Below are 10,271 nucleotides of genomic sequence, written 5' to 3'. Positions count from 1 at the left end.
GGACGACCGGGTGGCCGACTCCGACGGCAGGAGGCTTGCAAAGCAGATTTCCTCCTCAGCCGGCGTCAGGCCGGCAGGAAACGGGACCCTCGGTGCTGCAGCCACAGCACGGGGTGCTGCGGACAACCGGACGGCTGGGGTGACCCTCCCCAAGCCCGCAGGCTGAGCCCGGAGCTGAGAGCCGGCAGGACCCCGGGCTGTCCTTCAGCACCTGGGCCGATGGCGTCCTGTGGCTCCATCACCCGCTGCGGCGCGGTGGCCACAGCAGAGGGCACGTGGCCTGCACAGCCCGGAACAGTGCTCTCTGGCTCTCTCGGGGGAGGGCCCTGGGCTGGGGTTTCTCCACTTGGCACCACTGGCACGGGGGCTCGTGTACCCGTCTCCTATGCTGTGCGGCAAACGGGCACAGACTCGGTGGCATGCACCTCCCTCGGGGTGAGGGGCAGCCGGCCACAGCCTGCTGCGCCTGCCGTCCAGGGCGCGGTGTCCAGGTGCTCCCCCGGAGCCCGGGCTGGGGGCAGGGCTCGTGAGCCGTGCGGGCTGTGGAGCAGGGTCCTCGTCCCCTCCAGGCCCCCGTGGTCCCTGTCACGGGGCCTCCCCGTACTATAGCAGGTCACACGTGGCAGCTGCTTCAAGCAGGAGAACGTGGCTCTGGCATCTTCCGTGACGTGACCTCATCACAGGAGACGTCCCAGCCCCTCTGCACACTCGGTGAGCAGCAGGGTCCAGGTGACACACACACGGGGCGGGGGGGCGTGAACACGGGAGAGGAGATCCGAGGTCACCGGAGGTCACCCCCCGCAGCCCGATCCTGCTTTTGGGGACTGTTCTGAGCACTGTAAGGCAAATTTATCTGCAGCCCTGCACCCCACCCCGATGCCAGGAGCACCCCTCAAAGCCATCGGAAATGTCTGCAGACATTGCGCCCATCCTCTCGGGATAGAACCCCCCGCCCCGGCGAGCACGCTGCCCCAGAGCCGGTCCATCCGGTGACAAGATGGCAGTGCCCCAAACCCGGCCTCCCCTCGGCGCCGCGCAGCTCGGACCCGAACCAGGCGAAATGCTGACTCTGCAGTGTATATATAGCTCGCCGAGAACTCGCGAATCCAGAGGTTTCTCTGAACACACTTCCTGCGCGGCTGTTTCCTGCGACTGTGCAACACTCACCAGACGCGAGAAGGATTAGGACCCACGAGGTGTCGTCTCGCATTTCCGAGGGCCCGGCGTCCTGGGGTGACTCGGCGGTCCTCCGCCCTGGCCCCCGGGCCAAGCGCAGGGACACCGGGCCGTGTCCTCACCCGGACGCCCCGCCGGAGGCCACGCAGGCCGCTGGCGAAGCTCACCTCCACGCAGGCGCGGCGCCCGCGGTCCCGGCTTCACAGGACCAGCGGGGAGCCCACGTGGGCACTGCCAAGTCCCTGAGGGCAGCCAGAAAGACCCGCCTGAAGGTCAAGTCCACCAGCAACCCCTCCTGGGCTCCGTCCAAGTCTGCTGATGAGGGACCTCAGTGACCTCTGCAAATTAACCTTCACCTTTGCCCTCGCCCGTTGGATGGAAGCAAGTCACCTGCGCCACCCACCCCGGAGGGGAGGATGTGGATCGTGTGAGGGGTGACTCACGAGGGCCATTTCAGGGTGTGTCTGCCACAGTCGCATGTAGTCAGGGCGCTTACCCGGACTGGTGACCACATCACGGGTCGTGTGCACGCTGACGCGTGGGCCCAGTTGAAATGGTGCCACATCTTGGGTAGGTCCTGGGCCCGCACAGGACCGGGGCCTCTGGGCTCGGCCCTGCTCAGTTCTGGGGCTAGCCTGTGCTCCAGGAGCCCCGCTTCCTCTCGGGGGGCCGCAGGGGTGCTCCGGGACCCCACCGGGTGCCGGCCTGCTGTGGCTCTGCTGTGCTCCCTGTTTCCAGCCCTCGGTGGGCAGAACTAGGGAACTTACATTTTTCCCAACTGGCACTGTGGTCAAACACACAGCAAAGTTGACCACCCTGTCCACTGGGCGCACAGGTCAGGGGCACTGAGCACATTCACTGTCGTGCAACCAACCCCGCCATCCTCTCCAGAAGTTTCCACCCTCCCCAGTGACACTCCGTCCCCATTAAACACTCAGCCCCCCCAGCCCCCAGCGTCCTGCTTCCTGTCCTGTGGATCTGACGCCCTGAGGGGCTCCCCCGAGTGGGATCGCGCCCTGAGGGGCTCCCCCGAGTGGGACCGCAGTTCGGGTCCTTCTGTGTCTGGCTGAGGAAACACATTGTTTCAAGCAAGCACATCCTGGGGTCACACTTCACATTGTTTTTCTGACTCTCAGGCTGGTGTGGGGGCTGGGGTCCCAGGACAGGGTGCGTGATATGTGGACTTAAGGTCCCCTCTCGGCAGCTCCCCCCATCTGGGGTTTCCTTCCAATTCCACCCTCTGACCCCCGAATCCTCCGAGACCTGCAGCGTCTGCTGGTCCCCAGCTGCCCTGCTCAGCACAGGCCAGGGGCGCTCAGGACCCAACCCCCTGGGAACCTGCCCTGACCCTGAACTCCAACCGGCTCTGCCTGGCTGTGCTCGCTCCCAAGCTCCTGCAAAGAATTTTAAGACACATTTTGTCCAGAATTAACACCGTTTTCTGCAGAGGGCTAGTCTGATCCCAGCTACTTGCAATTTCTGGAAGCCAAGGGGATTTAGAGAGACCGGTAAGACACCTGACCTCAGAGACCCACGTGGCCCCGGCACGAACGAGGGAAGGACGCTCTCAGGCCCACTTCGGGGACAGTTCCCTCCACGTCCGTCCCTAAGTCTATGAATTTCGGTGACTCTGTGTCATGCCAGCCCACCTCCGGCCATGCTACACATGAGAAAACTGAAACGACAGGATGATAACCTGAAACGCGCCGAGAACCAGGGAAAAGGACACTGTGCGGCCAGTCGCAGACCCCTCCTCACGGCCACTAGCCAGAATTCCCCGCTAAGCACACCAGGAAACAGAGACACTGGCGATCAGAGGCAGAGGCCAGTGGGGTGACCGCCCAAGGCAAGATGTCAGGGCGAGGGTTAAAGATAGGACATCAGAGGTGACCTTGAAGGCAGAACGTCTGAGGTGACTGCGAAGGCAGGAGGGGAGGGGCTCAGTGTACAGCACAATGAAAAGCAGTCGAGTCAGATGCGTCCACACGTTTTGTTTGTTTTTTTTAAATGTCAACCTGCCCGGGTAGCTCAGTTGGGGGTTCGATCCCTGGTCAGGGCACATGCAGGAATCAACCAATGAATGCGGAAGTCAGCGGAACAACAGATCGATGTCTTTCTCTCTCTCTCCCTCCCCCCCCCCCTAAAATCAATTTGGAACATCCTCAAAAAATGTAAGCCCACGCCGCGGACACCGCGCACTGAGTTATCGGAGACTGTGTTTGGAAGGAGGGGATGCACAGAGGATCACCATCCTCTCTGGCGGGGAAGGGGACGGACGGAGGACGGAGGAGGAGGCTGGGGCAGAATTTACAATGTAACAGGCCTGGGGTGCTCAGTGCCTGTGAATAGATTTCCTTGCAACACGTTTACAATGTAATTACCGCTGTTGACAGAGTAACAAGGGCAGGTGCCCCACCGCACCGCAAGGCTCCTGGGCAGCAGGCGGGCCGGTCCACTCTGAGACCTGTCCGCACTCGGGCTGACACGTGCTCAGTCAACGCTTTTGCATGCGCCCGCTTCTGTGTTTTCTTCACTTAATGTGTGTCGGCGACGAGTCCCCCGAGCACGTGTGGGGTCCTGTCCCACTCCTGTTTTTATGTCCCATGGGTGCACACGGTCCAGGACGTCTGTCCAGCCCCCTCGGGAGGGCTGTGTGGCCACAAGTGACACTCTGGACAGTCCGTCTCCGAGACAAAACCCCGGGCTGGGAGGAGCCGCGTCACAGGCCACGGGCACCTGGACTTCAGAGCAGACTCTCAGGTTCTCCCTGCACAGACGTGGGTGCCGTGGACACTCACCGCCCAGGGTGCGCCGGGACCGCCCCACACTCTCGTCGGACAAGCTCCCGTGTGCTAGGGGCTGTGTCCTGAGGCCTGCTCACCTGGCAGGGGACCGGTGCCCTCCGCGTCCCCGCCTGCGCCTCTCGTCTGGCGGGGCTGGGAACGCGTCCTGGTGTGCCAGGGGCCCAGGGTCTCCTTCCTTCTGGATGCCCGCTGATCTTGGTTTCTATTCGACTCTTTCTAAAAAATGACTCACAGGACTTCCTCATGTATTCGGGAAGCGGATCCTTTCCTGAGACGGCCAGTCAGAGTTCATGGGTGGCCTTTTGACTCCAAGTTCTCGGCCTTTCGGGTTTCTGGCTTCTGGGTGCGGCGGCCGCCAGAAAGGCCGTCCTCGGCCCGCGACACTCCACGGCGCCCACAGAAAACCAACAGAGGTCCGAATGGACAGTCCACAGGTAAGACGTGCCCATGCCCATAAGCACCCGAGACGCGATCAGGAAAATGCGAGTTAGCACCAGGGGGCGACACCGAGCGTCACTGCAGGACCGACCAACCGACCGACATGAAGGCCCCGCCGTGCAGAGCTGGGGGGCGCGGAGCACCGGCCTCCTTCCCGCTGGGGCTCGGGGTGGGACTCTCACTGTACAGACCCCATTTGGACACGTCTTTACAAACTGCCCACGCCCCTCCCCCTGCACGCCCAGCACCCCCACCGAGACTGTCTGGGAAGGTCCAGCAGCTGGCATGGGAAACACGGGTGGACAGACAGGTGGTGGCGTGGGCATCTGGGGTGCTGCTCGGCTGCGGAAGGAAGATGGGGATCTGGAGGGCAGAACAGCCCCTCAGAGATGCTCGAGTCCTAGACCCCGGAGCTGCGGCCACGCTGGCTGTCGAGGGGACCGGAGGTGCCAGGGGGCACGCAGTCGCGAGGGAGCTGACCTCAAACTAGAGATTCTCCTACGACGATGCAAGTGAGTGATGTCACCTCAGGTGTTCACAGTGGGGGCAGGGCCTGTGACCGCCCTGTGCTGGTTTTGCGGGTGGAAGGGTCACAGGCTTTGCAACCCGGGGCCTCTGGGCCTGGGAAGGATAAGGGACCGAGCGGCTTTCGTTCAGAGGCTTGGGGATGGGGCAGCACGGTCCTGGGCACCTGGATTTCCACCTGGGGACACCGGAGTCACACTTCCGACCTCCAAGGCTGTAGAATAATCTGCGCGTGTGGTTTGAAGCCCCAGAGAGCGGTGCTGTTACAGTGGCAACCAGGACAGGTGCTCGGACAGACGGCAACACGGCTAACCTGAGAGTAACCCGGCGGAGCGGGGCTCAGCCAGAGACGGGCACCCACGGTCTCACCGTGTCCACGGGAGGAGCTCGCTGGCACGCCGGGCCGCGGGGTGCCTGTCGCCTTGACCTTGGAGTGCGCACTCTGCCGCAGCCCCAGAGGGACGGGGGCCAGTCCAGACTTCAGGGACACACCTAGAGCCTGTCACTCCTACAGAATGAAAAAGGAGAAAAGGGTGTTACAAGAGTTTGAATATTTATGCACAGGGGTCAGCACCTGAGGGAAGGGGGAGAGGCCGCTTGTGAGGGACCTGGGGTGTGGGGGCACCACAGGGGCCATGGTTCCATTTCCAAATGCACCAAGAGTTTTCCGAGGGCAGGAAGAGGGGTTACAGGCACCCTCGTGAGACTCCGCAGGCGGTGAGGGAGGGTGTCTGGGCTCCGGCAGCTGAGAGAGGACCGTGGGCCGGGGAGGGGGTGCCTGGGAGAGGGTCTGGACAGCTGTGACAGGTGGGAAGATAGGAGGAAGCTGTCATGTGCCACCGTGGGAGCTCAGCAGGTGTCCGAGACAGCCCGGAACAGATTCGAGGTCCTTATGAGGAAAACACAGGTGCGCATACAAAGAATCCTCGAGCTGGTGTCTGGGGGTGGGACGTGGGGGTGGGGCAGAGGGACGCCGCCCGTTGGGGGCTGAGTTGCATCCCCCGAATTTCTATGTTGCAATTCTGACCTCAGCACCCAAGAATGTGACTGTATTTAGAGACGGGGTCTTTAAAAAGGTGATTAAGGTAAAATGACCCAATGTGACCAGTGTCCTTATAAGAAGAGTTCAACCCAGCCAGTGTGGCTCAGTGGTGGAGCACCGACCCCTGCACCAAGAGGTCGCTGGTTTGATTCCCAGTCAGGGTAAAGCCCAGGTTATGGGCCCGATCCCCAGTTGGGGGCATGCAGGAGGCGGCCAATCGATGTTCTCTCTCATCGATGTTTCTCTCTCTTTCCCTCTCCCTTCCTCTCTCTCTAACATCAACAGAAAAACAAGTTAAGAAAGAATAGGAGGTCAGGCCCTGGCTGGTGTGGTTTGGTTGGTCACAGCGCGATCCTGTGCCTGGAGGGGTTGCAGGTTCGATTCCCGGTCAGGACACAAGCCCAGGTTTTAGATTCGATCCCCGGTTGGGGCAGGTATGGAAGGCAGCTGACCGAAGTTTCTCTTCCACATCCATGTTCCTCTTTCTCTCTCAAGTCAACGAACGTATCCTCTGGTGAGGATTAGCAACAAAGAAGAAGAAGAGGTCCGGACACAGACACGCACAGAGGGACACCCGGGGGGACCGGGGAGAAGACGGCTGTCTGCAGGCCGAGGAGAGAGGCCTGGGAGGACCATGACCCCTGGACCTCGGGCTCCAGGACGGGACAGCAAGTGTCTGTGTTTCAAGCCAAGTCTGGATTTTAGGGGCGGCCCTGGAGGCTAACACACTGCTTTCCTCTGAGGTCCTCTGAGGACCACCTACCTCCTCACTCAGGCGGCCTGAGAGCCACAAATCCAACCAGTGGGTCCCTCGAGCTGGGGTGGGGTCCTGCTGGCCCTGGCGGCTGCTTCAGAGGTGGTGATGGTGGCAAGAGGTGGGCAGCACCCTGGCTGTGTTCCTGGCCTGCGGGTGAGGGGTGAGGGCAGGAGACGGGCCAGCAGACTCACCACCACCAGAACCCTTTGGGGGCGGGTGGGAGCTGGACCCCAGGATTAAAGTCCTGCCTCTGCTACTCGGCCTGTCGATGCCTCTGTCCGCCCCGTGCCAGGGACAGCCGTTCGGCCTCTCTCCGAGGCAGGCAGATGGACGCCCTGACCCGAGGCCCTCCAGGTGACATTCCACTGTGACGCGGTGGACACAGCCATGCCCTCATTTCTCAGGCTGACAGCAAGTCCGGGATTAGCACAGGAAAGGGCAGGCAGCGTGACCAGTGTCCTGCAGGCCGGGGAGGAGAGGTTCTGGGGACAGGAAACAGGGAAAGCCCCAGGCTGACCCTCACAAGGACGCCGTTCCCCGCTGCAGCGGCCACACATGCCACCCATGTTGGGCTGACCACAGAACAGATCCATCATCCCACGGTTTGGGAGCCGGGTCTCGAGGACAGAAATCAAGGTTCCTCTTGGGGGGTTCTCGGCCCCGCCCCCTCCAGCTGCGAAGGCTGCAAGGCCTTCCCCACTCTCTGCGACCCGGACCTTCCTGCCGCCCTCTTGGAGGGGCCCCGGGCAGCCCGGACACTCACCCTCGCACCACCACCTCCGCCGAGCCCCTGGGCCGTGCGAGGTCACACGGTCCAGGTTCTGGGATTGGACACTGTACTAGGCAGGGCTCTTCACAAAGAATGTCCAGGACTCTACACACGTCATCTACCTGTCGTCTATCACCTGTCATCCGTCCGTCCATCATCCATCTATCATCTATCACCCATCTATCTGTCCATCAGTCTATTTACCTATTTATTATCTACGTACGACCTATACCATCGCTCTATTTATCTCTATCCGTTAATTTTACAAGGAGCTGGACCTCATGGTTATGGGGCCGACAGTCCCTGGACATGTGGTCAGCAGGCTGGGGCCCAGGAGAGCCGATGGCAGCAGAGGGCCACGGTCCCAGCTCAGCAGCCCAGCAGAGGCGCTGCCTCGTACTCAGGAGGGTCAGCCTTTGGGTCGACCCAGGCCTTCGACTGATCGGACGAGGCCCACCCACACTTGGGAGGAGGTCAGCTTCACTGTCACCGATTCAGACGTCCATCTGCAGAAGCCCTCACAGGGACGCCAGGGTAACATCTGACCAAGCGTCTGGGTCCTCGAGGCCAATCGGGCGGACCCATAAAGTTCACCCTCACGGACGTGGCTCTCTCGGGGGGGGGGGGGATTATTCAACCAGTAAGGGCTCGGGTCTGGGAGGGACCGAGCGGGGCAGGCAGACTGAAGGGTCAGGGCCCCAGGAGGGTGACGCACACTTGCTCTAGCATGGAGCCCGGACTCCGCTCACCACTGGGCACGACCCACTTCCTCCTGTCTGGGGGGAGTGTGGGGGGCTCAGCAGCAAGAAGCTGGGGTCTCTGTCCCTGAGGACCTGGAGGCTGGGGGAGGGGGCTTCTCTGGCCCAGATGCACGCCCCTGGGGGAGTCGGGCGAGTTCCGACCGGAAGGGCACCTGTCATGGGGAAGCTCTGCGTGGCCCGAGCCCTCTGCCCATCGCGGACTCCGCCAGGCCCCACCCCAGGGGACGGGGCAGGGGCTGCTGCAAACGCAGGACGGGCAGACTCACAGGTCTGTGAGCGACAGCCGCAGCAGTGACACGGGACAAGGGCTCGGGGGGAGGTGGAGGACGTCTCTCCGGGGAGCACCGCCCTCCCGGCGACCCTCCGTCCTGCTGCCGGCACTTCCTCCAACCCCACCCTGGTCTCCAGGCGGGCCACCTGCTCTCTGCTGAGTCCCGCGCCAGGGTCCCTCTCACTGGGAACGGCTGTGCAGCCATGGCCCCGCGCGGTTTGCCTGCCCACCGCTCCCCATGGGGTGACGGCCCCCCGGCATGGTTGCAGCTGGGGGCAGGGCAGGCCCAGGCAGGGGTGCAGGCCAGAGCGCCGGGACCAACTCTGGTCATTGTTGAAGAGCCATCAAGAGCCTCTGACCCCCGAGAGCCACAGGCCTGTGGTACAGGGTTGGGGGGCCAGCTGGGCTGAGAAGAGGGCTTCTCACCCAGGATCGGGGGGGTATACAGGAGGCCGGGGAGCATAAAACCTGGAGGCCAAGGCCAGGCTCACATGACAACCGGACACACAGGCAGCAAGCGTGTCGTTTGGGGAAGGAAGTCACTGGGAAGCCTGCTGACCGCTGACCGGCCGCCATCACGTGCTCCGAGATCAGCAGGGCCTGGGCCCCGCGGTCCCCGAGGTCCCCGCACACAGAGCTGGGGGAGGAGGGGCCCGCCCCAGTGCCAGCGGCCGGCAGTCACCTGGGTGCCCTCCTCTGCCTCCGTTCCGCCCCACTGCTCTGGTCTGCCTCCTGCAGGCTCTGCCCGGGACCACCATCCTCCGCTCCCTCCCAGCCACCTGGGGAGTGGGGGACGGCGGGCGCCAGCTCCCTCCCCCGCATCTCTGCTGAGCCAGCCTGACCCCCCCCCACCCCCCCCCGTCGGCCGGCCCCACTGTCTGCTCACTCGGGGGCCTCCCCTCCCCGCCTGTCCCTTCGCCTGTCCCATGGCCAGGAGTCTCCCTCCTCCCCAGGTCATCGTCCTGAGTTTTGCTGGGGCCCAGCCAGCGTTTTGTGCCCCTCGCCCTCGAATGCTCCTAAAGTCACTGTCCCTGACACTGTCACTTTCAGGGCCCATAACGCCCCCCCCTCCCGTGTCTGTCCCCCTGGAGGGCAGGGATTTGTGTCTCTTCTGCTCATCACGGGTCCCCAGTGCCCAAAGAGTGCCTGGCCCTCAGGGGGCGGCACACCGACACCTCCTCCTGGTGGGGGCGGGACAGGCCCCCCGATTCCTGCTCTGGAGACAAGACTCCGGTTGGGGGTGCAGAGCCTGCTCCCTAGCTGGCACCAGGTCCCCGAGAGCACTGCTGGGAGCCTCAGGACCAGCCCACGTGGAGGAGGAGCAGGTGGCTGCCCAGGGCCCCCTCCTACCCCCCTCCAGGCCCCCCATAGGGGCACCCACCGTCCCGGAGCTCGGAGTAGACCAGTGAGGGAGGGGCTGGGCCCAGAGGGGGCTGCCTCCTGACAGTCAATGCCCCCGACACTGCCTGTGAAACCGACTCAGCCCCTGACCTCGGCACTCAAGGCTCCTCCCCACCTGCCTCGACCTCCGGCCAGCCTCCAGGTCTGCACCCCTCCATCTGCGCACCCTCGGTTCTACAGGAGACCCCCTGCCCTGCTGTGCTGGGGGCCTTGCCCCGGGCCCCCTCCACCCCCAGCTCCCGCTCTCACGGCCTCCTGTGCTGAGTGGGCCCAGGCCTCTCCCACCCTCTGGGGGTCCCCGGGGTTCCCTCAGCCTGCGGCCGGTGC

Source organism: Molossus molossus, unplaced genomic scaffold (genome assembly GCF_014108415.1).
Source record: "Molossus molossus isolate mMolMol1 unplaced genomic scaffold, mMolMol1.p scaffold_m16_p_13, whole genome shotgun sequence".
NCBI classification, from domain to species: Eukaryota; Metazoa; Chordata; class Mammalia; order Chiroptera; family Molossidae; genus Molossus; species Molossus molossus.
The sequence above is the reverse complement of the archived record's forward strand: the minus strand, read 5'-3'. Positions refer to the sequence as shown.